This window comes from Lagopus muta, chromosome 17, assembly GCF_023343835.1.
Source record: "Lagopus muta isolate bLagMut1 chromosome 17, bLagMut1 primary, whole genome shotgun sequence".
NCBI classification, from domain to species: domain Eukaryota; kingdom Metazoa; phylum Chordata; class Aves; order Galliformes; family Phasianidae; genus Lagopus; species Lagopus muta.
This window is the reverse complement of record NC_064449.1, coordinates 9,736,175-9,764,044: the sequence shown is the minus strand read 5'-3', so window position 1 is coordinate 9,764,044 and position 27,870 is coordinate 9,736,175. Positions and strand designations below refer to the sequence as shown.

Sequence of the window (27,870 nt, the reverse complement as noted above, 5' to 3'; positions counted from 1 at the left end):
GGCTCTAACCTCCATTGAATCCTTAGGTTTTCTGTGGGAAGAGTACGGTGCCTGCTACAAGGCAGTATAAATACTTCTGTGGAAAACTGGAAGCTGTCCTCCATAGACATTTTCACAAGGCTGTTACAGAATGAATGCTGAGGCAAAGGACTATACTGTCATGGGGAAATTGAGCTTGAAGTGTGCAATTCCTCTCATGACATTATTGCTGCTCCCAACGTCCTTGAATACTTGTCTGACCATAGTTTTTGGTTTTTATTTTTCTTCTGTTAGTCAGAAAATTCAGAGTTCTTCATTTGTTTTTGCTTTGTACATCTCTATCTGAGATCTTTGGAAGGAGAAAGTCCCAAAGAACATTCCAGTTCTGCTTCCTGGCTATTTTAGTGTGCTGTGTCAGAAAAAAATAACCACATCTTTTTGTTGAATTCCACAGGAGTTCCCCCTCACTTCATGCTGATTTGTATGCTTTGCAGTTCTTTGCTTTTCAGACTTTGCAAGCTTAGTACTTTTCTGTTAATTTCCTTTCTAATAGGATTTTAATACATAGAAAGAAAACAATCTCTTTTGAATGTTTAAAGTCCTAATCTAGCTGTGTAAGTCTCTCATTATCTAAGCATTTCTTATTCTTGATAGCTATTTTAAAGCATTTTCTTGTGGCTTTCACAGGAGTTTTGATTTGCATTTGGTATCTAGGCATGTAGTCATTCAAGTCTTTTACAATATGCTATTTAAGTGTGTGCTTATTAGCTTGAGCAGCATTTTGGTCTCGAAGATAAGACAGTTGAAGTTAATAAAATATGAGGAAGTATGAAGATGACCAGAGTTTTTACTGAGAAATTTACTGTACTTAACATATTTTAACATTATATTGAAATTTTGGTAAGAATATTTCTTATAATTTCAGTGAAAGAAAGGTGAGAAAATAGAATAATGAAGTCTGAATATGCAAAACCTAGCAGAACTTACAGAAAATATGTCAGTGATCCTGAACCTGTTTTCTGGCATTTCTGCTTGCTGGGGATTGAGGCAGGTAGAAGCATTGCTACTGAGAGAGAGAACTGCAGTGTGATGAAAGCGCTGTGCATATCACCTGAAAACTGTAGGCCTTCGGAGCTGAAGGAAAGTGGGGAGCAGAGAGAAGAGTGATGGACTCCACACTGAGCAGGCTGTGACAGTGACAGTTGGGTGGCGGTTGGGGAGCTGCAGTTGCCAAGAGTGCCAAACTAAGGTACTCGTGTGACTTAAGAGATGGTTTGTGTAAAAAGATCAAAAAAGATCTTGTCTGTCGCTCTGGAAGAATATTATGTGGATATTAATGATGTCCTCAACAGTCTCCTCATTTTTATTCTTATAGTATATCTTTTTCTGTGCCACCGGATGCTTTGTACACAGAAGACAATCAGCTTTGTATTCTCTCTTGTCTTCCATTTCCTCATTCAGCTGATACTCCATATTACTCCCTATAGACAGCTTCTGGAAACAAGGAAATAAGATCTTTCTTTGCATATTGCTTGTGGTTGTCATATTACTTGTCTGCTTAGAAAAAAGTATGCATAGCATTAATAGCTGATGTGTATCACATCTAAAAGGCGGTGTTGTACCTTTTATTTGCAGTGTGTTGCCCTCTGTTGGAACATGTCACTGTCTATTCCATTGATGGTGATAACAAGGTGATGCAGCAGTTGTACTCGTGTGGTAGGTAATGCAGCACTGGGCAGAGAAGAGATGCTGTCAGATTATAATATAGAGTTAAATATTGCAGTTGGAGAGAAGTTGCTGTCAGCTTAAAAATGTTATAATACAAATATGCTGGCAGTTTGGGAAGGTGTAAAGTATTTTCTTCTTGATAATGAGCAGTCCATAAGACAACTGAAGTACTCTTTAATTTACCCTTTCCATTCTGAATAGTAAACAGAGTAGTAAATTCTGAATAGTTAAAAATAATTTTAAAGAAGCTGCACATAAACAACAACAACAAAAAATTATGCAACGATGGATGCGAAGAATTCATTGCTGAATGCATGACTGAATCTTGCTACTTAAGCACTAGAAACTACTTTTTCTAACAGTAGAGAAGATTTTGTCTAATAATGTATAAAAATAAGAAAACTAAGCACGCTTGCCAGCCGTGGGATTATTACATGTAATGTACTACATTAGAACATTTTAAAATCTGACATGTAATGCTGTACATACAATGTTATGTTCGTTCTGTTTCTATGTATAATTGATGAACGAATTAAGTAGCATCTCTCAGTGAGAGGAAAACTAACCAGGCCAACGCATGCATACAGTTTTCATCTTTTACTGTTGATCTGTCATTGAACCGATGAGATCTGCTGTAATGCAAAGAGAAGCATCAATATATTTTAGAATGTTTTAGAATATGATGTAGTGATTTTATGAATTTTTGGTAAATATTTGAATTGGGTTACTGGCCCACCTCCTGTGAAGAACAAGATGGTGTTTGAATATTAGTTACGTTCAGTTAGAATGGGAAAATGGCCTTTTTTGCTCTTAGTTTACATCAAAGACCTTCCTGCCTGCCTGTGGCTCCCAGCTCTGCAGGCATGCTCTGCATCCACACGACTTAGCTGAGGAGTTTTGTCTGGACTTCATCTTTGTTAACCTCACATATTCTGAAATGCTGAAAAGGAGAAAAAGATGGTTGCATTGTCAACAGAAAAATGTTTGAGAGCAAAAAATTTCAGCACTGATGTTTCAGTTTGCAGGGATATATGTAAAGCATAAACCTGTTATTAAAAATCATATTTGGGCTTTGTGAGTTAAAAGGATTTGTAAATTAATGTTTTAACTGATACCAGCCCTTTTTCATCGGACTGACTTAAGATTTTCGAAGTGGTAGCACTTCTTTTTGAACTAAGGTTGTATGTCTCTCATGTGCTTGAAAGTGTCTTAGAAAAGCTTGAAACAGGTGCTGCATAGCTGGAGTGTCACTTTTGAGCAAGTTGCATGTTGAGATCATTACAAAACACCCATGGCTTTTCACAAGAACGGGAGACATTTGGAGTTCTAGTTCCACCTTGTATATTGCTTTTAGCCAATGGATATTTTTCACAGCCTGTCAGTAGTGTATGGAAGTGAAGTGCAGTAGCAAATTATTGCTGTGTCCCACTTTATCTGATTCTTTCGAGGATATAATGTGTCCACTTTCTATTTTTCTTTCAAGCCTTTTGCTTTCTAACAAGGAAGGGACCCTGCTTTCCTTGTTTTTAAGGGATGCCTGTACTGTACGGTTTTACTTGAATCATTCCTTGAGGTTTCTGCAGACGAGAAGGAAACTCTCCTAGACCATAGCTGTTCTGTCCCCAAATACACCTGGGGGTCCAGGCATGCAGTGTGCTGAAATCAACCCAGATTACTTTTGCGTGACCAGTAAAGCTTCCTCAGGCTCACAGCAAGTGAGGGAGACATATAATGTTAAAAATAAAATGCAAATGCCTGAGTTATTTGAATATAATCACTTTATTAATTTAACTGTCTAACAGATACTGATGACAGTCTAATAATAAGGTCCAAAATGTTCTTTCTCATTAAAGGAATTAATGAACTCACACATCTTAAGAATTTCATTTTAATTAATTAGGAATAATTTCTGTAAGACAGAATGGAGAAAAAAAAGTGCCAATTAAAAAAAAATCCCTTCTGAGGAGTGGAAAATTAGTAAATCTGTTAATGAAGGATGCGGAATGTCAAGGTTTCATGAAATGGGTGCCTACAGTTTTCTGACTCCTGTAGAAAGTCACCAGGTGGTGGAGCCTTCCAGAATTTCGTCACTCTTGGCATTTCCACTCATTGCTTTGTATGTTCTAGTGAGTACATAACCCCTCCAGCAGACACAACGGTCATTTGCTTCATGATAACAAAAAACCAGTCACTGCGCATAGGTAAAGTATAAAAATGTGACACTGCAGCTGGCAGTTTATTTTTTTAAACTATGAGTTAGTAAGTATTTGTTAGTAATATAATTTTTAATAAAAACATAATTACGGAAATTAGAAAAACTAAACAGAAATATTTTCCTTGAATTGTAAAGTATGTGTTCCTCTTTTGAACTAGAGGCCTTTCAGAAATTAAATTTCCAGAGCTGCACTTCAGAAACACTCATTTTATAACTAATCATGTTCTGTGTTTCTGCAAAACAGAAATATTGACTGCCACTACACTGTATTATGATACTTCTTCATCTTTCAGAGCTTAAAAAACAGTACAGTGGAAGCATTTAACATGTACCTCTCAGGAAGCAATTTCATATATGAGCATTTCCTGATTTTATTATTATGTTTTAACATCTGGAATGAACTTTCATGTCTGACTGAAAATGAACAAACGGTATCATTTTGGTTCATGCTTCATTGGCTAAATTTCCTTCAACTGTCATACCCAGATTTTAGCACATGTTGGCTTCAGAATCTTGTTAATGTTAAAAATAACTAACTTGGAACTGTTGGAACCATGACTGATAACAGGTGAACATTAAATCTGCAGGAAATTCTGAGAGAAGTAAATTAGGAGTAAGTAGTGTGCAAACAGATGCTTTCTCTAATTAGGATAGTATGCAAAGTTCCTAGAGCAGGGTGGTACCAAAGGAGCACTTCCTGTTACAACAAGTTTTTTTCTTTTTTTTTCAATTTATGTTGCATGCTGTAGGTGCACTTCAGGAAAGACAACTCCAGCTGAAATTCACTGAACAGAAGAGTAGGGGACTGATGCAAGAGGAAGGGGCAGTGACTTTCATAAAATCAACCAGCAGCTCAGTGACACAGGTAGGTACAAAGTTTAAACCATTTGCTTTGTATTATTATACTATGACAGATAAGCTACATACATTTTGTTTTGAGTAGCAGCTGTTTCAGCATTGCTTTTAGCTTCTGCTTGGTTTTTTTTTAGGCATGGAGATTGTACAGCAACTATTGTGCAGAGTTCTGATGTGTGAAGCTCAAGCTGAAAGTGTGTGTGTAGTGCATTTGGTAGGAATGCTCTGTCCTTCATGGGGATGTTGCCTTTATTCTTAGGGACTGAATACTATTTTGACTTGAAATTCTTTGGCAAAGCACATGGAGTGAAATCAAAAGAACATAGTGATAAATGTCAAATAACATAAATTGTCTGCTGGGGTAAACTCCATTTGAATTATTTTTACACTGTGTGAAGAATGTAGGGCTATACATATATATTTATACTTTTACAGACTAAGACTTTCTCGTACTGATTAAATATTTACAGATCTAGTTTCCAAAGGCTTTTAACTTTCTGCTAAAATAATACACAAGCCTGCAAAGAAAGAAAAATTCAATTTAGACACATCTCAAAAGGATTGATAGAATATGGTTACAAAAGAAGTTGTTATGCCAAATTTGTATGTGTTCCAGAGAACAGGGTAATAGGTTGGAAAATGGGAGATCCACTTTTCCTTCTAATGTGATTGCTTTGTAGTTGAGCAAACCGATTCGTGGTTTAAAAGCTCTTCTGAGCAAAACCTACTTCTTACTCCAGATTTGTCTGCACAAATACACATCACGTTGCTCATCACCATTTATGTGTGGACATTAGAATAACAACAAAAGACAGGAAGGACTGCATAAGCTTTTAGACAGAATCTTAATGGCATGGATGGAAGCAAGTAACTAAAATTGTAGAATTACAACTTTAACATTTTATCCTGTATTGTAAAAATATCACCCAGTGCAGTCTTAGAAGAAAAGAGTGCTGGTGAATCTGCAGGGCTTGGTATCTGTGCTTCCTTTGTTGTGATGATGAGGAGTCAGCGTTACAATTCTCCATTCAAAATGCCAAATGGAGGAAAACTGTATTTTTAGGCAGGCAAACAATTTAAAAAATGTAGTTGAGTTCAGCAGCACTGGCTATTTTAATGTATAGAAACCTGGAGATGGGTGGCAAGGCATAATGATGGATGCTAAGAATCTTTTCATTAACATGCAAGCAGTGTTTGGGAAGATAATATAAATTCGTGAAACCTGGGCAGATTGTAGCAAGATGGGGGTGAGCAAAAGACAGAGCACAGTGCCACCTAGTGCCTTCGGCAAAATCAAACTGAACAGTCTCAGCCAACTTTCAGGCAGATACAACCTAAAAATAAATGAAATACATGAAAGGGGCATTAGTGTGTTAAAGTACAATTCTGAGGGCTCTCCATCGGGAAGCAGGTCTGTTTGGAGTTCCTGGGAGAACCTCCTAGGTGTGAGAAACACTCTTAATTTGAGGGGAGTGGATCCCACCTAAGTCCCTTTCTATGGTTAAAATATGGGGTGTACCCTGGGCAAAGAAAATGCTGTTATGCATTAAATCTCAGCAAAAATTTCATGTCCTAAAGAATATTGTACACCATGTGTACAGTTAGGCAGCAGGGTTAATGTCATGCTCGGAGGCCAGATGCACAAGTTCACTTGAAATTCGCATGAATAAGCAGAAATTCTACTTTGTATTATATCAGTCTTTTGTATCGTGTGTTTGATGAAGTGTGTGTCAGAAATTTTGACGTAAAGAGAGAGTAAACATGATTTAAAAGTGCACTGTTTACAGCACTGAAGTGTGATACTTGTCCTGGGAAACACAGACCAAGTCTGCTCTTTGAGTTTGATTGCTCTCAGGACCTGCCTCCCTCTACTCACTGCGGAGGGGGCTGGAAGTGACTGTCTCCTTTTGTTTCCTTGGGTGGGTGGAATGAATCCAAGCCAGGGCGTGGGATGTTTGGGTTTGTGTACATGTATATCTTTTGAAATTTCATGTGTATTTTCACGTGCCAAATACGGGGGAAGCAATAGCTACATGATTGCTTATAGAGGAAACACAATAGCTTAGCTCTGTGTGTCACTGTAGGATGATAATATTCCTGCAGTAATACGAATGAAGTACAGGCACAATTAGAGTCACAATGCTTTTCAGATTCAAAGGAAATGGGACAAACTTGAAGCATCTGATAAAATGGAATTCTGTTTTACTATCAACAAAGGAGTATCTCTGTAATCCTGACAATGCTTAAGTATTAGCAGTTACTTGTGTTATATTAATGAATCTAATTTCCCCAGAAATGAGCTAGTTGTAAGTGAGGTAGTGGAGAATCTCTGGAGGTAGTACCAGGGAGTGGATTTGCTTGGAGATGGCTTTAAAAGATATTAATCGAAGACTTATTAATTTCTTTACTGTTCGGATCTTTGTGGTCAACACCTCTTGGATTGTCTGCGTTTTGATGCTCAGAAACTTGAGATAGAACAAAAATTTGTAACTTTTTTTTTACAATTAGATCTAGTTTAAGCAAGGGAGATTATTTTAATGTTGTACAATTGTAAGCTGTGTGTTAGATGTCGGCAAAAATTAGTGAAATTTGTGTTTCTAAGGAGTCTAAAGTAGTTGCTGGTTAGTTGCTATGCCAAAGGTTTAGTTTTATTTTTACTGCTTGTCTGAGCAACAGGAAGAAAAAAAAAGTACAGCACATAACTTGTGAAAAGTAAACTGCTAAGTTTATTCTGTGATTCATAAGTTCCATTATTTGATGTCTCACTATTTGTATTATTCATCCAAGTTATTTAAATCACCCAGGCTTCTATCATCTTAGCAGGGATGGTTTTTTTTTTTTTTTTGCAACAAAATCTCTTAGCCAGTTGTTATCCTCTGCCTCCAGATATCTCAGTCATCCAGTACAAGGGCAGAAACAGTGCTGTGTGATGCTGAGTGCTCTATTAGACAATATGAATAATGTACAGCACATAGTCTAAGTATTGGTCTCTTGAGCTATCAGTGTCATTTAAAATAAGCAGCTTTGAGAAACAAAAATAAAAGAGGAAAACTGCTTAAGAGGTTTCCTAAATTGCTTTTTGCTTACTGGTTGAGCCAATAGTGTCATCAAAACTTAAAAGATTTTAGTTAATATCTTTTTTTTTTTTCCTGGTTTATTGAAATTCATTTTTCATTTTTATCACCTTTGTCATTCACTTTTTCACCTCCATTTGCATTTACCAGAGTTCTTCAGTCAAAGTACAAAGTGAAAACTGCAGCACTAATCAAAAGTGATCAGTTAAAACAGATGCATATTAATTAGACTAAATGAAAGATTCATCCATCCTGTCTTGAGTTCCAAAGCCCTGAAGCGCTCTGAAAGTTCTCTTCCTTTCCTCCTCGGTCAACCCACAGTGTACTCTGACAGCCTTTGTTCATGGCACGTAGCTCATGGCCTTAATTAAATCACAGATGGTAAGCAATTGTCCCCTTAAAGAATCATTTGGACTTCTTTTCATCTATTAGATGGTTTATATTTCTGAGGGCTTTGATACATCCTGGAGATTCATATCTACCTATTACAAAATTCTACCAGAATTGCTTTAATAATAGATGGGCGGTATTGTTGAAAACAGTTTTGACTTCATGTAATGAAAGTTTTAATGTGTCATTGGAGATTGTTTGAGGTTTAGCATTTAGCATGAGGTATTGTTTGTACCCCCCGGCTTAGCAGAAAAAATAATTGTAAGTATGCTGCTGAAGCCAGGCATTATCTTTTTATTGCAATCGTTTTTAAGAGTAAGATCAAGAATTCTAGAGTCTAAAACTGTGGATGCTGTTGGTAAACCACTTGAAATCATGTGGGCCCTGGACTCCTGCTCAAGGCGTTGTTTTATAACCGTTAGATGCTAATGACAGTGGGTTGTTATGCAGTAGAGTTTCAACTTCTTTTTTACTTTCTGCTTCACTGTTGCCTGACTCTGAACCCTTGTGGTTGTGTTTTATATGGATTAAAGCTATTGCATCTATTCTCCAGGAAATACCTGGAGCATGAAAACTGTTATATTAAATTGGTTCATTACAGCATTACATGCATAGCTGCGTAAACATCTATTTGGTCTTTCTTTGATCAACATTGACCTTGGCTCTTACTGCGACTGACACCTATGAGCCTTTTTTTTTTCTCCCTAGAATGTTTTTTAATTCTAATTTGGTGTTGTCAAGTGTAGGTTCTTTTATTTTCTGTGATAATGACTTTCCAAATTTTTTAAAATACCATGGAATTTAAATCAGTTCTACTGGAGGCAATTTCACATCAATGTTGAAGAGGCATTGATGTGCCAGCAGTGTTTTGCTGCTGCAGTGTGTTTCACCTGGCAAAGCACCTTGGTCTGTCACTGAAGGGCACTGCATAAATGCAGTATAGTGTTATTTATTTATTATCATAGCACCACACTCCAAGCTACCTCCCAAATACATCAGTAACCAACCCATCTTGGCAGTTTTGTCATTTCAATTTTCTTTGCTTTTTCTCCCTCTGTGTCTTTTTACTTATGGCTTCTAGTGAAATTGCTGTGGTCTTTCTGTATAATTAGGCACCAGCCTGCTGCACTGAGTCTACCTGGTTTAGGCCTTCGAGCCATTCATTTATTATTGTGCTTTTTTTTCAATGCATAGTTTTTAAGTGGCTCATTTTTCCCCTTAGTGTCATTGGTATTTTGACATTCACTATGCAGGCTTTTTTTTTTGTTTGTTCATAACAAGCAGCAACATTTTAGTCCTACATTCTCTAATGTCAAGGCTGTGTTTCTAATTAAATATTTATTGTACTCGCTGTTGAATTCCAGTGTTGAAGACAATTTAACGCTGCTCCAACATCAGTCCTAGCAAAAGACTGGAAGACAAGTAAGGTGGTGGGTATATCAGAGGGAGAAGGGTTTGCTTGTAAGTTTGAGTGGACATTACACTAGTTTTAGGTGTTTATGGTCACCACTTCAGGTGGAGCTTCAGTGGGGCTGTCCTCACTTCTGTTCTTCTGAATGCTTACTGCTTTGAGGGCAGGTTCCTTGCAGAAGGAAAATAGTTTGGTGAGCGCAGCTCATTGCTCTTCAAATGATGAGCTGAACTCATTGGTTTTATTTAATACTTGTTTCACTGTTGAAATGATACATCTTAGCAACAAGATGTGCAAGCTTAAGTTTAAAACATTTCTTAAATGAACAAGGAAGCCCACTGGTACAAATCCTGAATGTAAATATTGGAGATTTCTTGTTGTGGCACTTCACCTTATAAGAGCAGATATGCAGTATTAAGCTGTTATTACATCCTAACAATATAATAAAGTACTTCATGCAATGTAGAAATTTTATTAAGCATCTTAATCTTATCTATATTCATTACTAACCAGGTCAAGTTTAAACAAAAAACATTGTTTTTTGCTCTGAGGATTCTTTTCATAATGGTACATACTCTGAAGGAGGTTTCGTGTTGGATTCTCCTTTAAGTGGTAGGGAAATGACAGTTAATGCACTGGACTGAACCATCTCATGCAGTATAAGGTGATGTGTAGTTTTACATGATTTCCTCTGGCTTTTGTAGCTGCTCTGCTATAGTGCTGAAAGTAAGAGTACAAATTTTCACTTGATATTGTCTGGCAAAGCTGAAACTGCTGTGTGGGAAAAGAAACCCCAAACCGTCAGGAAACAAGCTTCTGATTTCAACAGCTTTAATAATTTTGTGAACATTCTAAACCTACTCATACTCCAAGTGCATACAATTATCCATAATATAAATTGTCTTAGTCTCATAATTGTCTTGGCTAATTACCTTTTTAGCAAATTAGAAGGTGAGAAGGCTGAATGCTTATGTCTGTATTTCTTTAGTAGTGGACACTTATATTGTTCTTTAGTTCATTGATGTGGATCTCTAGTTTAAAAATATTAGATTTCCAGTTTTCCTCAGTAGTCCAAGAAAAGCCTGGCTGCCCAAACTGCGGTGCCTATAAGTAGGAATGTTTTATAAATAAGATCCACAGGCCTCTCTTTCTGCAGATCTATTTCCAAATGGGAGAAAACACCCCGAATAAAAGCTACTTGCAATTAAAAATCATCTCACACCTTTACAATGCTTGCAGTGGCCTGAGGGATAGTTCTCTTGTTTTCTAACACAGCTGAAGACTGACTGGATTGAAAAAGAGAATGTATTATGAAGCAGAAAAGAGGCAGAGTAAGCTCATTTTATCACTAAATAAACGTAAGAGAATACCTATAGAATTGGCAATTCTGCCTTGACATTTTAAACCCTTTATGTTTCTGAATTTGCACAAATCCTGATCTATGAATATGAAGAAATGTAACAGCTAGACAGAGATCTAAGCTGCTTAGATTTGGTTCATCTTGTTTGGACAAGATTTATCATAACAGCCTCCCAGCCGGAAGGCAGAACCATAACAGCACTCCCATTATTCTTGCTATTTTCCATTTCTCTGGCAAAACTTTCAGACAAAGGAGTTAGAAAATGACTTGAATTTAAAAATGTGGCTCTCTACTGCCTGCCTATGAATTGATACAGTGTGTATGTGTACTTAAAAACTTACAAATATAATTGCATATATCCAAGTGTTGCAACTGTTTTGTGTTTATCTTGGGAACAAGGATGCATATAAGTGGTTTTCACCCGCATCTTCCTCAATTAATTAGCAATACTTCTGAAGTTCATTTCAACATAAAACCCCTGAATTTTCATGTCACTGGGAAGGGTTTGCAACCTATGTGCATTAGGGAGCTTTTTCTATGTAGTCTGTCCCTTTTAGATCTTGAATATTGGAAATATGAATATGATGTTTTCAGCACTGCTCCAGTTCACTCTCCTGTTGCTCTGGCAATCCACATGGGAAGCAGGGCTCTCTACAACTCACTGCCTGAAATGATCTTCGTTGGAAAAAAAAAAGCCAGCATCCTGGATAACTTACTCTGCTGTGATTATTTCTGCTTCAAAGCTATATTGGAGTTATTGTGTGATCATTTGCTCTGTACACTCTGCACAAATATATCCTCTGACTTCTGGAAGCAAATGCAATAAGGCAGAAAGAATCAGCTTTGATACTTTCCCACTGGATTAAGGGATAATTTGTTTGGCTTCTGAACATGTGATGAATTATAGGAAGGCACATGATAAGTATTTGCACTGAGAAAATGCTTCTAAGCTACTGCCTGGAATGAAAGCAGCATTCTGGTTTTCATTTACATCTCCAGACCACCCAGATTAACCCAACAGTAAATGCCCCCTGTGTTCAGTTAGGCGATCTTTTTGTGCCTGAATGAGAGAGGAATAAGAGGTTACATGTCTGAGAGCTTAGGTAAGTGCTCCAGTGAAGACTGTTGTTGCAATATGGATTGTGTAATATGCCATAAAGAGTGAGTATTGTTGTTCTGCAGATGACAGCTATACGGTCCTTTCTCTGCTCATGTAATTTCAAAATGAGTTCTGCACAGAGAGCTTTGTATCAGATCTGCATTGTTGCTTTGAGGTTTTTTCCTGTCATGTTTGCTGAGACTGGAAATTTGGTCAATCCAAGGCAAGCTGGAGACAAAGCACAGGACTACCCATATGAAACATAATCTAGTTGTGAACCCTGATAATAAAAGTGAATACCTAACAATATTGAGAATCCTCAGTGCCCTCAAACTCCCCTTCAGCTAGAATTGTTAAAGCTGTTTGAGCTTGGACCTCTGTGAGTCCCTATTCCTACTTTTTATTTAATGGGCTTTGAGCCAATTAGCCTCAAGGGGATAAATTAATTAAAATCAGCAGAGGTTTTAAAACATAAAGGTGATGTAAAACAATAATGTTACAGGCTAGATTCTCAGGTGGTCTGAACTAATGTATGTCAGTGGCTTCAATTTAGTGCAAGTAGAAATCCTTTTTATTCGTTTGTTTTGTTGTTTGTCTGTTGTTTTTTTAAAATCATTTTAACCAAATTCTGAACAGCAAAACTTGTAAGAGGCTTTTTGTTTGTTTGTTTTTGTTTGTTTTGTTTGTTTGTTTGTTTTTTCATGTATGGTTTTTCGTATCTGGTGTTTGAGCCCCTGCTTCCTTTATTCCGGCTTGCTAATTTTCACCTGATGAGGGCTTGTAGGAAAACTTAGAGAGATCTCCCCTGTGCAGAAGTTCCCTGTCTTGGACTTTCTTTGGCTGCTGCTTACCACTTCTGTCAGACTCTGCCTCATAGGCACAGAATCAGTTGCTCTGTGTCTAAGAGACTGTCCTCTTTCTGTTTCTTTGGGTAGGTTAATACTGTTGTACGACTGCATGCTTTGAGGGAAGGTAGAGCTGCAGTACTTGGGCAGCAGTTGCAGACTAGGTAATGTTTGATTAGCACTTGCAGAACCAGAAAGTACATAAGATATTCTTTTGGTGCTTTTGGCATGTGATATTTTATTCCAGGAGACATTTCTAACAAGTGCATTTCTTTGATTCTTTACTCTGCCATACAGTTGACAGAGAAAAAACTGATGGAATTGAAAGACAGAAGGGAACAGTACAGAAAAGTTTCCTTGGTCTGTTAGACTTTGCTTTCATTTATTGCCCTTCTTCTTAGCTGAGTGCTGTAAAAAAGCAGTGATGAACTATAATTGAAGAAGACAGTGGTCCTGGGTAACATTTTAGCCTGTAAGAACATATGCTTCTTCCAGCTTGGTGTCATTTTTGTGAGAATGTCTGCAATCAAGAAATAATAGCACATCTCTTTTGTCAATTAGCTGTCTGCTTCAAGATGTGAGTCCAGATGTCTTCCAGAAAACAGATGTACAAACTACAAAAAAAAAAAACAACAAAAAAACAACCCAACAACCCAGATATGACAGCTACGTTATTCAGTGAGTAATAATGTAAATCCTACTACATGCAACATCCTCATGCATTAAAAGGATTCCATTTTTTCACTCCAGAAAATAATTCTGATCAGAACAGTGACATGCCATTTTCTGTTTTTGAATTCTCTCTAATTTCCTTGCCTAATAAAAGTCCTAAATCTTTTCAGTCCATAGTATATTCCTGTTCAGAAGCCATCTGCTTGTTTATATATAGAAATATACTATGCTATCACTCTTTGTCAGCTTTGTTATTTCAATTTTTCTTTATACTTTTTACAGCAGTGAGAGGCATAACACCTTTGGCATGATTAACTTTTGTCTTGCTGACCTAATGCTGATATTACAGGAAGATTTTGAACCTTTGAGTGTCACAACTGTGACACTTGTGTTTTGAAAGTCCAAAGGAAGGAAGATATCTCAGAATGTGACAAATATCAGCTGTCTCACAGGTGCCAACAAGAACTATTATTAGAATTAAGTCTAATGAACACTGAACAACAAATCTATTTGTATAGTACATATGAATAGAAAAGCCAATAACAGAAATATTACAGATAGCAAAGAATGAAGAGGGACATAAAGTGGGTGGTCAAGCCCTGGACTTCATCCTAGTAAGCCTTGGAAGGCCAAGAGGCCTCTATACTTCAGTGGATGATCTATGAGGTGGGAATAGAGGGAAGTGTTATAAGAATGTTGCCCAAAACACCCAGCGTTGGTCTCCTAGCAGATATTAAATCTACAGATCCAAGTGAGAGAAGGAGAAAGCTGATACTAACACAAAGCTGTATCATGCAATTTCACTTATGAATAGGTTTCCTTCTTTAAGTTAAAGCTGAAGTTAGAGTAACAGCATTAAACATTTCAAACAGCTTAAAAACTGTAATCAGTAGTAAGAAGCTACAGAGCATGGGGTACTAAGAAAAACTGGAGTTATTATGGACTGGTGCCTTTAGTTGTCTTTTATTACACAGCTGAGTCCCCTCTTTCATGCTGATGTTAAGGTGAGGGTCACAGGTAAGCTTAACTTCACAGCCAAAGCATAACATTTTCATGTGTGCACTGCATGATCCATTTTTCTGGGGGGAAAAAAAAAAAGTGATTTATTCAGAGGTTTGGTATTAATGAGTCATTTTGTGAGGATGAGCCTTTTCTTTGTAACAAGGGGCCAGGTCAAGTAAAGGTTAGGCGATGTAGGAACTTGTATGTTTGGGCTGGGGAAAGATGTGGCTTGCTGTCGTGGATGTGACAGATACATTTGTTATCTTGTTTCTTAGCATTCTGTGTGTGTTGGAGATAGTTCATCTGTCTGTGTCATTATCATTGCTATCTAAATAGCCTGCCTTTCTTGCTGCATAGCTTTTAGATCATTAATGTTACCAGAGTTCTACAGTATAATTACTTCGCCATCTAAGTTCCTTAACTCCCTCATTATCTTTACAGTAGATAAGACTGATAACTTTATCTCGGATCACAGTCAACATTTGCAAGCCCTTATTTTACAGTCCTTTACCCTCTCTGTCAGTACTTGATCAATTAGTGATAGTTCCATTCGGGAGCATGAGCACAGATTGTAAAAGTTCCTTTTTGACTGGAAATGAAACTTGTCTTTCTGTGCTTGAAGTAATTAATCTCTTATTCATTTACTTTTGACTACTCAGGGCTTCTTCTTGTACTCACAATTAATTAAGTTGAGAAAAGTATGTTTCCTGCCTTTGACTATTAGTATTAAGACCTTTTGTTTCTAAGAAGTAACTCACGAAGATGTTGAATGAAACTGTCAGATAGTGAAGGTAGAAAAATATTTTGTGTTCCTCCATATCCTTACATTCAAATAGAGTGTAATTTTCCATAATGAAGTGACAATGATCCAGCTACCTGCCACTAATATATTCTTAGCTTATGTAGATACCCTCACTGTTGTTTTCAAACTTGCCTGTGCTCCATTACTGCCTGATGGCATTGTAGCCATGTCATGCTCTTTCAGGGACTTCATTGTTGTTGATGTTACTTGCACACTCACCCTTAGGCTTGCAGTCCTTTATCCCAGCAGTGCTCAGGAGTGTAATTCAAATATGATGTTTTTTTGAAAGGTCCACTAGGATAGAATGTGCACCCAAGATATTTTGTTGTGCCACCTCTAACTATGTGATATACCACATTGATTGATTTTTTTGGTGAGCTGTCGTTGTGAAAATTTCATGAGGTCAGAGAATGAAATAGGGAGCAGAATATTGGAAAGTACAATAGGAGATACTTTCATCTTTAGTGATATTCCTGGTCCATGTGATCTAGATTGCTTCTCTAGAGAGACAAGGATGTTCCAGTGTTAGTTAATTTAAAAAGTCTGTGAACTCTCTTTTATACAGCTTTGTAATATTTTGTCATTCCATTAAGGTTCCCATACTGATAATCAAATAGAAAATAGAAATTGCCACAGAGAGAACTGAAATACAATTTGTTGTCTGGATTAGAATTTTTTTTGTGTGTGTTTCGGATTCTTTTTATGAAACTGAAAACTTTCAATCATGATAATGCTTGAGTATTGATGGTGTCTGGGATTATCAGTCTGTGCTAATGTTTTCTGCTCATCCTCATTTTCACGGAGTGCTGTTCTGCCTGAGCTTTCTCTCAGAAGGGATTTAACATTTCTGCATTTTCCAAATAGAAAGTCAGTGATGAGGTCTACAGTTAAAGATGTGCAGTTGAAGAGCTCTTTACTCCTGGAGCCATCAGCACATGTGGTTCTATTAGAGACAGAAAACAAGCAGCTGCTGAAGGCAAGGAGCAGAATGATAGCAATAGGGGGCTTAATTATGCTCAAGCTGCACAGCATTTAGGTGCACCTGGCACCCCTCAGTTGGGTATGTAGGTTTTTATTACAAAGACATTTGTGAAAAAAAGCTATTTAGGATTTAGCAAACATTCTGTAAAGGTATTCTATTGCTATAAATGCTAATTCAGGGAAGTTGATGCTATTTTTGATGTCTACCTTATAGGTGTCAGGTAACACTTGTAAAAATAAAGTTTCATTGTTGTGGTTCAGGTCTGCTAGGTAAAGAGCAAGGAGCGTAATGGAAAAGCCTAATTAGCTGCAGGAGTTATATGTAGCTGTGAAGCATAGTGCAATAATCATCTGCAACCTATCTGAGTTAGAACGTGTGGGGTAAGTGTACAGCAGCAGAGTGAGAAACCAAAAGCCATCAGGTTTGTGTTCACAGCATTCCCAGAGGGTCAGAGTGATCTTACTCCTCTTCTGATTGCTTTGGAGATGTCTGTTGGGTGCACCTGTCTGCTACATCTGACATGCCTGTCCTCTTCAACTATAGAGATATTTGGGGCTTTTGTTTGTTGTTGTTGTGGTTTGGTGGTTTTTTTTTAACTTCTGTTCCCTGTTATTTCAAGCAGTCACGCCATTGTTTGCTTTCTGTGTCCTGAACAAGCTCAGTGTTCAGACCAAACAGATTTTTTTGTTCTCCTGGCGCTGTCATTTCCTGATCTAAAACTTCAGAGCCAGTGGAAGGACTGAATTAATTGTCTTTGGTAGTTCTGTCAGGAGGCTGAACAACTGAAGAAGAATTGATACAGGACTGTTTTCAGTCTTCTATTAGTTTTAAATTAAACAGGAATGATCCTGCAATATTTCAAAGTACTTGTATACAGACTCGTATCTGTCTTCATGGTTTATTTTCTGTCCCATTGAAAAATAAAATGAACACTTAAAAACAAACCCTAACTCTTCCCCCAAGCCTCACGTCTTCTGCTTACTCAGCACACTGGTCTGTCTGACCTTGAGTCCATGCTGTGTTTAAAGACTGCTTTATGTTTTACAGTGCGTAAGATGTGAATTTTTTAAGAAGTTATAAAAGTTTGAGTAAACTTTGTAACGCATTCTTAACTTCCAAACTCTTAATGAGTGAATTGTGTGAGTGGAAAAAATGAATGTGTTTTCCTAACTCTTATTTTGAGAAAACAAACAACGTTCTGAGAATTCTTCATAGTAATAGCAGGCAGTCCTGTATAACATCAACGAAAAATAAAGTAAAAGGTGACCTACCAATAATTTTTGAGGAAATATGCATCTATACATTAAGCACCTTTTCCACAGAAATAAAAATAAAGGAATCCTACATTAAACAAAGTCTTGTTTTCTTCTGTTGGATGAAAATCCATCTCTTTTGAGTTGCTAAGGGTTGATTCAGTGCTCTATGCCATCCCAGCATTTCTCTGGAAACTTCCATTACTCAGAGAGAAGATGACTGTGGTAGAATTCTAATGCAATAAAATGCATTAAGCTCAAAAAGCAAGAGCTTTGCATTTTAAAAAATAATAACAAAAAGGAATTTTGTAGAGAGCAATGAAAAATGTCAAGGTGGTGGTGTTAATACATCCCTCCACAGGTCATTATTTTACATAGGAAGTTCTCTTCATCTGAATAGCTTTATTTGTCATACCAGTAGAAAGAGATCTTGTTCTAATTCAGACATTTAAATTCTGAATTTGTTGTTGAAACAATGTCTGAGACTCGAGTTAAAATCTGGAGATTTTTTTAATAGTCTGGCATATTTTCCATAGCATTAAAACCAAAATATCTTAATAGGGTACTGTTTGTTTCTTTGTGACATTATTTGCAATGAATTCTTTTATTTTCATTTCAAACTGAGATGTTTAAATTTTACTCTGGTAGCTCTCGTAGTCATGCTCTACACTGCATAATTCTGACACTATACAATTGTATTACACTTGAAGTGGAGCTTGAAACATGTCTAATTTAGGAAATATTTACATATAATCAGGGAAACATGACAAGGAAATCTATTTAGTAGCAATGCAATCAACACTATAATTGATATTGGAAATCTTTCTAGGAGGACGCAGTTACTTTAGCAAAACAGTTATGGCTTCGTATCTTGCACATAAAGGATACCAGCAAATTGCACTCATTTATTTACCACCTTCATCATTTCACTTTGTCGTGATTCAGTAGACCAGCTGCATTTCTGCATTTTATGTTTGATATTCTTTCCATGGTTCAGTGTTGTGTGTGAGTGTGTGTTTGGGGGAATAAAAAAACAACAGCACCCAAACCAAACAACAGAAACCAAACTAACCAGGAAGGTAACTGACTTCCTTTACTGTTGAGTGTGTACAAGGAGAAATCACACAGAGGACAAGTAGCTCTTTCAATCAAGTGTCAGAGAGTGTGAGAATAACAAGGACATGGTGTTATAGGATACTGGATGTTGCCAGGGATTGAAATTGTATTAAGTTTTAGAATATGGTAACTAAAGTATTTCCCTACTGAGTTTCAAGGAGTCACTTTATGATCCACAATATCTTACAGTACTTCCAAATAACTATAGAGATTTTGTGGACAGAAATGATCTTGTTTACACCCTGTGTTTTGCTGGTGATTTGGGGAGCCAGCTGTGAGTGAGCATCACAGGTTGGCTGCTTAGTGAGCAAGTTGATAAGGATGCAAGGAAAAAAGCTGGTTGTTTCTGGAGTTTTCCTTTTGAAGGAACTTCTTCCTTCTCTTTCTACCTTCCTCAAGACATCTACCAGTATTGTGTAAATGTAACTTTGCCTACTATTTCCTCCTAATTCTTCAGTATTAAACTTGCAGCAAGTACAATTTTCTTTTCACTTCCTGTAATTTCACTGCTATACAAACATTGATGAAGCTAATATATTTGTAAGCAATGTTTTATTAAATACATTTATACTGTTCACGTATCTAGCATTGTGCTGATTCTTGGACAACAGCCATATCTTTAAAAGCTAGCACTACATTAATGCATTACACGATTTGTGAATCAGATGTGGGCTGCCACTTATTGAAACTAGCTGTGAAAATAATAGGTAAGTTCTAAGCTTGTGATGGATGCTGTTTATTTCCATTTATTTTTGAGATATCTCAGTTCTTTTCTTGAGTATGAAGTATCCATTGTCTACCAAAGGAAATAGCATATAAATCAAAATCTGGCTCCTGTGTTCAGCAAGAACTCGTAAACTTTTAAGTCTTTTCATTTTTTTTTCCCTTCATTTTGAATATTGACACATGTAACATTTCTTGAGCCAGATGCAGCAAGTTTTTCATGTAATTTAGTGACAGCCTAAGTAGCTGTACCAGCACAGAAGAATATCTTTCCTTAAATTGTAATTGCCACGACTGTGTGAGCTTAATATCAAGTTGCTAATCTGTTGAAGATGAAGGCAATGAATTTTACTACTGGTCCAAACAGAAAGTGTAAAGTGTAATACTGCTCTAGGGATCAAAACACAAAATGTAAATCTGAAGGAATGTAAAGGAATAAAGAGGGACCTCAAATCTTTTAGAAAACAGTGGGATTCTGTTTGTCTGGATGTACCTCACAAGCCGGTGAATCAAGTTAGAAAAAGATGCTTGTTCACCATTAGTCATGGAGCTCCCTAGCTGTGACAAAGGTTGGGGTGTTTAAACCTGGATAATTTGAGAGAAGCTATCTGTACTGTATTAAAAGGGAGTAATGAATTTCTCTAGAAATTGCTACGAAGACTGAAAAATATGCAGCACTTAATATTGTAGGAAAAAAAAGAACAAAGCTAATAATTGCGATAGAGTGGTTTAAAACCAAGTATGAGGGTAGTTTTATACTCAGTTCTTGATTACTTTCACGTAAAGATTAAAAAATATTAAATGAAAATGGAAATTTTCTTTCCACATCTATTACACAACAAGTGAATTAGAAAGAGAGAAAAAAAACCAAGAAAGCATTGGCTCAGGCAACTTTTTTGTGTGAAAAATAATTTTTAGTCAAGTCTGGTAGAGCACAACAATTTGCAAGAAGAACATGTTATGTTGCCCCTGCTTTTGTCAGGGGTATTTTCATGTCATAATTCTGATCTCTGACTAATTATTTCACAACAGGCTGAGGTTAGGTAAGCTGTTAGCAATGCTATTACATAGACAAATTTCCAGAATAGAAGGTGTCCTTAACTTTATTTTTTGATTCTTAGCTGTATTTGTTTTGAGCTATTTTTCTTTAAAAAGCTCAAATTTACTTAAATACTTTTGGACCAAAGGAGTCTGGATACTGCAAAATGTAATAAAATGTAATAATAGATTCATATATATTTTCACTTTCTGGATATATGGAAGACTACTGTTGGAGGAGTATCTTTCCATGGATTTTTATTTTTCCATGGTTATTTTTCCACACATGATATAGAAGCTTTGATCGTGGTTTCACATCCCTGCGGAATGTGTATCAAGTCTTATGCAGAGAATGAGGCTTTAATTCAAGTTGCAAATTTGTGCTCAGTGTCTCTCATCCCATATCTTTGGAGATTATCTCAGTATCTCACTTAAAACAATCATGCTCTCAGCCAGGATGTCAAAGCTAAGAAGGAAGGAATTTGCCTTTATACTGTGTAGATCTCATTTAGATGAATTACAGAGGGGTCACAGCTTTTCATTACAGACAATTGCTTTTATTGGATTGCAGGCACCATTGTTTCTTCCTTCCTATGTATTGAGAACCAGACTGGAAGTAATCCAAGCAGCTCCTTTTTAGCCTGAAGTAGTGAAAGAGGTAAGATATTGCCCCTTCTAAACTGTATTTGAAGCCACTGTTATTTAAGGTTCTTAAGAAAAGTACAAAGGATAAAGATGGCTAGTAAATTGCTTCAAGATTCTAAGAGCTACAACTACAAAGAAATCTTCAAAGACACTTTCTTACATCCTGCTTCAGCATCACAAAACAGTTTAAGCATTGCAGCTATAGTATTCTCCTGCCCCAGAATAGCAAGCTCATGTTCAGTTCCCTCCAGAAGACAGTGCTGCATCAGTTCTGCCAACTGTTCCTTTGCTGTATCACTCAATGGAAAATAATTACATGGAACTACAGCAAGAAACCCTTGGGAAACTCTAGAAAGGGGCAGATTAGGATTCCTTTCACCTTTTCATTTCCTTCCCATCTCACTTCACATCTACTCTTGGTCCAATGCTTTTCATCCTTTCTATGGAAACATTTTTTTTGCTGATATTGAGTTAACTGGAGAAATGTATTTTCACTGACCTCCCTGAATGGGAAATCATAGAATTATGGTGTTTTATTGAAAGGTTTTCTTTGATATGAGCATACACAATAGAAATAAGGGATTGAAAACTTCCTTACTTCCTTAAAATGATTCAGAAAAAAGTCATGCAGAAGAGAGAACAGCATAATGAGAGTCCCACGACTTGTAAGTCTGAATAAAAAGCTCTTCTTTTAGGTTGTAATGGATTGTGAAGTACAAACGAGCAAACACAAAGATTATAGTACCAGAGAGTCAGTATGAGAATTTTATGAATCCAGGTGGATAAGAAAGAAGACTTGATCTAATGCTATAAACTCCTTTTCTGACCGTGTTACATGCTGTAACTCAAACTTTTCTTTATTCTGTTGGATCTCAACATGGAAAAAAATCCATAAAATGAAATGCAACGGTAAATAACAACATTAGAGTGTGGGAGAAACATCAAAACTGTCAGTACCTGTAGAAGAGTTACTTTGGAAAAACACTATTTTTCTTTGTCTTATTATCTTTGTGCCTCTTACTGTCTATTCTGAGCCTATGGAAGCTAGGGAAACTTCATATCTACTTTATCCCTTCAACGTAATGCACCTTATTTTCTGTTCATATACCGTCAGTGTTTCAGTAATAGCTCATCACCTGCATAGAACGTTGTTTCTCTAGTATATTACTGAAAAATTATGTAGCCATAGGGACTAACAGGCAGAGCTGCAGCAGCAAGCATTCTTTAAAATACTTTCAGTACTTGATGTCATTAAAAAAGATGGCAGTGGTGTACATAAAAGAATTGTACTTTATGTTTTTGAAAGTGAGGAACAAACTGTTGTTTATTCACTGGGCTTCTGCACTTCCTTTAAAAATACACTTTAAAAATACAGCCTTATGTTTGAAAACATAAAGAAAATGTAGGCATAAATGCTTGTGTTGTCCAGGAGCGTAAGCTGGCTTTGCTCCCTACATTTCAACTTATTGTGCCAGGTTTATAGGCTAAAAATTAATGCCAGAGTTGAAATAGAAAGATGGCTTAACAACTCAGAGGCATGATTTAAATGTCTAATTCACTTTGCATACCATGAATTGCCTTTAACAAAACACATCCAGATTTTAAAAGCATTTAACTTAAACATACCAATAAATACGTATACCAAATAAAAGACTGCCAGAAGTCCCAGAGAAACTAGAAATACACAGAAGTCATTGCACAAGCTGCAGTTTACTTTGCCATAATCCCATATTTTATAACAAAATACCATTTTAAAATGTTCTAATGACATGTAGTAATCCCATGGATGGCAAGTTTGTTTAGTTTTCTTCCTGCGATGCAGTGTTTATTTCTAAAGATATAAAGTAACATTTCTTTTTGGATTGGGTGCCAAATGAGGTAGGACCTGTTGTTTTAAATTCATATTTTAGAAGTGCTTTTATGAGAGGTCGGATCTTAGTGAAAACGGAATGTTCAGGTCCATAAGAAAACAAATGAAGTTCATAGTTAGAATTTATGTTGAATTCTAATTAATACATTTTGGGATCTATTTGCCTGTGCTTTCTTCTAGTTTTTGGTTGTTTTGTTGAATGGCTTGGTTAGATGGTCAGGTTTGTTCTGCTCTGAATAGTTCTGCTGTTTCAGATGTAAATGTTAAATTCTTAGGGTATGAACAATTCCTTCATGGTTTTCTTCAAAATCCTATGTGAATATGTTTAGTAATTCAGTTGTCTTCATACATGCTATACAACTGTACGTTCATATGGCATTGTGACACCAGAACCAGGAGCATGTGAATGTCTCATTATTGTAGTGCCCTGTCCCATTAAACACACTTGTGCAGAGCTGGGGGCACGTATGACCTTGCAAATCTCTTAAAGACAAAGAAATCTCACGTACACTAAGAAGGTTACTGCTTCTCTGTGGGAGGAAAATGATTTCCTGATGTTTATCTACAAATGAGGGTGTCTGAATTTTATTATCTGTATTTAATGTAACAAGTTCTAGCTTCTTCACCTTGATGCTAGTTGCAACTATTATTGCATTTTTTCTTTCCAGAAAATATACTTGGTATTACAGATATAAGTTCTTTTTAAAAAGATACTGAAAACCAGATGTGCAATAGGCTGCTCATTAAATAGAAGACATGTATACTAACATGAAGATCTCACATCCACATTTCTCCTGCTGTTCCTATCAGCTAGCTATAGGCAATAGCTAGTTACTGCTGTGCTCTGTTAATTACCTGCATTCTTCTTCCTTTGTCTTCTAATGGATAAAAAGTAATTTACATATTCCTTTCTATGAAATCTTTCTCTCAGTGGAGGTGTTTGTTGTAATTGAGGTGTCGTTTATCCAAGGCAGTGTCACTGCTGTTCAAGTGACTATTATGTGCATATATTTCTTCTCGTAGGATTTTATAGCAAACCAAAGAACACTGGAAATTTTACAGAACAAAAAAGAAGCCTTCTGTATGATGGGAATTTATCAGGATTTTATTATTATTAATGAGCATAGGGATGATCTGTAGTAGAGTAAACCCTTCCCAGCGAAATAGATTTGGTTGGCAGCACAACAAGTTTTTTATCAGGAACAGGCTTCCATGTAGCAATAATGTATTTTTCCTTTTCAAAATATGAATTTAATGCAGAAATTTCTTTTTTTCAGTACATCAGTGGCATGAGTAGCAGGTTTGCTCATGTCTTTGTGTTTGTATCTTATAGCCAGTCCATAAATTAATGAAATTACAAAGCCAATTATTAAAATTTCTGTGTCATTTCAATAGTGTGCTGTAATTTTAAAGAAGAGAGAAGAAATTTCTGTGCTTTCTTTTTCCTTTGCATTTCTCATTAAATCACCATTCTAGGCTAGCAGACCCAGAGAAAACAGCTGTGTAATATATTATACATAGATCTGACAGCCATACAGGAATTTATGTCATTGCCTGTGTTATTTGCTTAGTAACTCCAGCTCTTGGTATTTACCTCAATTTTAAAAATCCCTGAGCATCTCCAAATGACTGATGCTTGAAAACCAACGCAGCAGCAGGAAAGCTGCTGGAGATTATCAGCATTAAACTTCTTTCCAACCTATTGATACTCTTAAATATACACTGCATGCTCTCTTAATAGACAATGTTTATGATGGAGAGTTTTCATCCCTGGAGCTCATGGGGAGCAGAACAACCTCTATCCTGCTGCTGATTTTCATAGAAAGTACCCTATATTTGGGATGTCTGCTCTTATGTCAGGTTCAGTTGAATTCAGCTAATAATTAATAAAAATGTGAATGTGGAACAGGTAGAAAACACTGTAATCTAAGCCTAATTTTCTTAGGAAAAGTGGCTTAATGATGGCTTAATCTTCTGTTACTTTAATTATTCAGATAAAATATCACAGGATGTAATACAACTAGGTAAGAAGCAAATGAAATTTTCCCTGTATATTCTGTGCGATGGGTAGTGATGAGCACTGCAGAGTTCTTTTTCGGTGGGGCTCAATGTTTTTATCCAAGACAAGAATTATTATTTTATGAATTTCTCCACCTGAGCTGCTGTTCTCCTGTTTACTGCACAGTATGAATCACTTTGGAGTATATTAAAATGTATGAGGAAGTCCAGACACACGGAAGCTGAAATGCAAGCTAGAGCATATTAAAGCGCTGCAAATACCAAACACTTGACCCAGAACACTCAGGCTGGGAGACCTTTCTGCACATATTTTTCCTTTCAAAGTCTAGCTGGAAATAAATCTTCTCCCCAGTGAGGCAATAAATAGAACTTTATGTATTATGAGCACATACTAATTTGTAGCTGATCAGCAGGTAACATTATTCCACTCTGGGGCATCCATAGCAGATACGTGGCCTTTGTTCTTGAACAAATAAATCTGCTATGTGTAAATTTTGTTTTAGGTAGCAGATTGCTCTCCTATTGGCAGTTAATCTTCTACTGCTGATACTTCATAAATTCAGCATGGGTCGGTTGCACGTAGAGGCCAAAGTTATTGTCTTCTTGTGGTCTTGGTGTAGTATATACAAATAATCGTTCTAAAAACATTATTGGATATCAACAATAAAAGTTGGCAAGAAACGAATGCCAGCTTTTGGTCTGTGAGTTACTGCGTGTTTTTGTTTGTTTGTTTGTCTTTATAGCCAGTCGAACCTCTGAAACATGGGATCCCTGCCATAAGAACTGCTGTAAATATTAGTCATACTGAATGGTTCCGGCAAAACCTAAATCTACACTTCCTGTTTTTTCATTGAGTTCTCTAGTCAGTCTACGTACTTTCATTTATCAGTAGACATCATAGCTCTACCACCTGGCTTCTGTACTGGAGGCCATGTTAGAAAATAGATACTAGTTTTAAATTAAGCTCCACAATACGCTTTTATAATCCAAACAACTTTTATTCAAATTTAAATAAAACTTTCATGAATGTGAACTTCTGGACTTGACAGTTCCAGGCAAACATGTAGAGCTGAGAGCTGGAGGCTCAGAGGTCTCTAGTGCATAGTCAAGCAGTTAGTCCTTGGACACCTGAGGGCTATACATCCTTTGAATTCGTGAAGATGAAGATAAGCAGTATCTGTATAAAATGCAGAAGAAGAAGCAGTAACAGGGCCAGAGAGCTGTTGATGATCCCAGTGTGCCTATTCTTTCTCACGAAAATTTAAAGCTTCTGTTTTAAGATGGAGGGTGTAGGATCAAACAGACAGTAGTTGTAAGAAAAATGTAAGATATTCTGTTCTCAGTTTTGTAGTTTCTTTTCTTTTTCCCTTTCCTCTTCATTTTTCTGTGTGTAAAGTCCTTCCTGAGTTTCTGCATTTGATTTTGATGGAAAAGAAAAAACAGAAGATGCTTTGGAAGTCTAGAACTAAACTCTCGTAGCAGTTGAGTTGCCCGGCAGCCCGTGTGACGTTGGTTAGGCTGATGGAGATTTTCCAAAATTACCAAGCTGTTTTGTATCCAGGAAGTTCCATTGCTGTGAGTGTAGCTGTATAGTAGTGGACACAAGCTGGAAAGTCTGACATCAGATTTCTTCTGTCACTGTTGGAGAAATCTAGGAAGTTTGCTTCTACACAAAACTGGAAAGAGATCCAACTTCATGTAAACACAGTAACTAAAAATGCAGCAGAGCCATTAATGCAGAAAGCCATTAATTATAGCATCCTTGTGTAATCTGCAGTTGATTGCAGCAGGCTCTTTAATGTAGATAGTGATTGGAACCAATACAGATTTTATTACTCTTGTTGTAAAGCAGAAGATTAAACTGTTCTAAATTGCTTTATTTAAATGTCAGGCTGACCACAAACTAACTTGATGTGTGTAATATGGAATAAGTTTAATTTGTGCATTAATTATGTAGTCCCTGCTGAGTTCCTACGTTGCACAAGAGGATGATCTTTTTAAAACTGTTTCATTTTGATGCATCTTCATGTGTTAATAAGGAAAAAGATTAGAAGATAATTGTTACCATTCTTTACAAATCTCAAATTCTTCCTAATGTTACCTATTGTAGGACCATGACTACTTCCTTTGCATTTTAATCTGATTGCATGCTAGTAAGAGAATATTGTGAATCAGAGGCAAGACACCTTTGAGGTGAAACATCACAGAAAATACGACTACTGTGTAAGAAAAAGGCCATTCGTGCTTTTGAGCTTTTCCAAACCTGTGTTGGTGTAGACATATCTGGTATGTTTGCTGACACATTTCCTCATCTTCAGTTGCAGTTTGGAGGTTTTCTGGGGTCAGCTAAGCATAGCCCTGGTTCCCCCCTCTGATGCTGGCAATACATTTGCTTCAAGTAGAAGGCCGTGCTGGAAATCTCCAGGCTGTCCTCGGTGCCAACTGTGCTACGATACCATGATTTGTAGGAATTATGCTTTTCTGCACTCTTTTCTTTAAATTAAATATTTTCCTGTATTGATGCCAATCTTCTGAAAGAAATTTTCAGTCAACCTTTGTGTGTTCATCAGATATTCTTTTTGTTAAAGAGTCTGTTGCTGCAATAAAAGCTCAGAGTCCATGACGCATACAATGTATGTATGATTAAGATTTTCTTCGGTAGACCTTAGAGAAGCTTTAAAAGCATATTTTGTCTAAAATATGAATGTGCAAAGATCTTCTGCTTTCCAGGAAAGGAATTTGTGTAGATTAATTCAGACCTCATGAGATTTTTGGATTTTTTCTTAACCTTC

At 36.6% G+C, this 27,870-nt stretch overlaps 1 long non-coding RNA gene across 1 annotated transcript in view; it reads left to right on the top strand.

The window, feature by feature from the left end:
* LOC125701968 (uncharacterized) overlaps positions 1-27,662 on the top strand; it is a 39,556-nt gene extending 11,894 nt beyond the window's left edge. The window contains exons 2-4 of the long non-coding RNA XR_007380407.1: positions 4,672-4,787; positions 21,116-21,202; positions 27,397-27,662. This is a non-coding gene — a long non-coding RNA (uncharacterized LOC125701968). The remainder of the gene's footprint in view (positions 1-4,671; positions 4,788-21,115; positions 21,203-27,396) is intronic.
* The last annotated feature ends 208 nt before the right edge of the window (positions 27,663-27,870 follow it).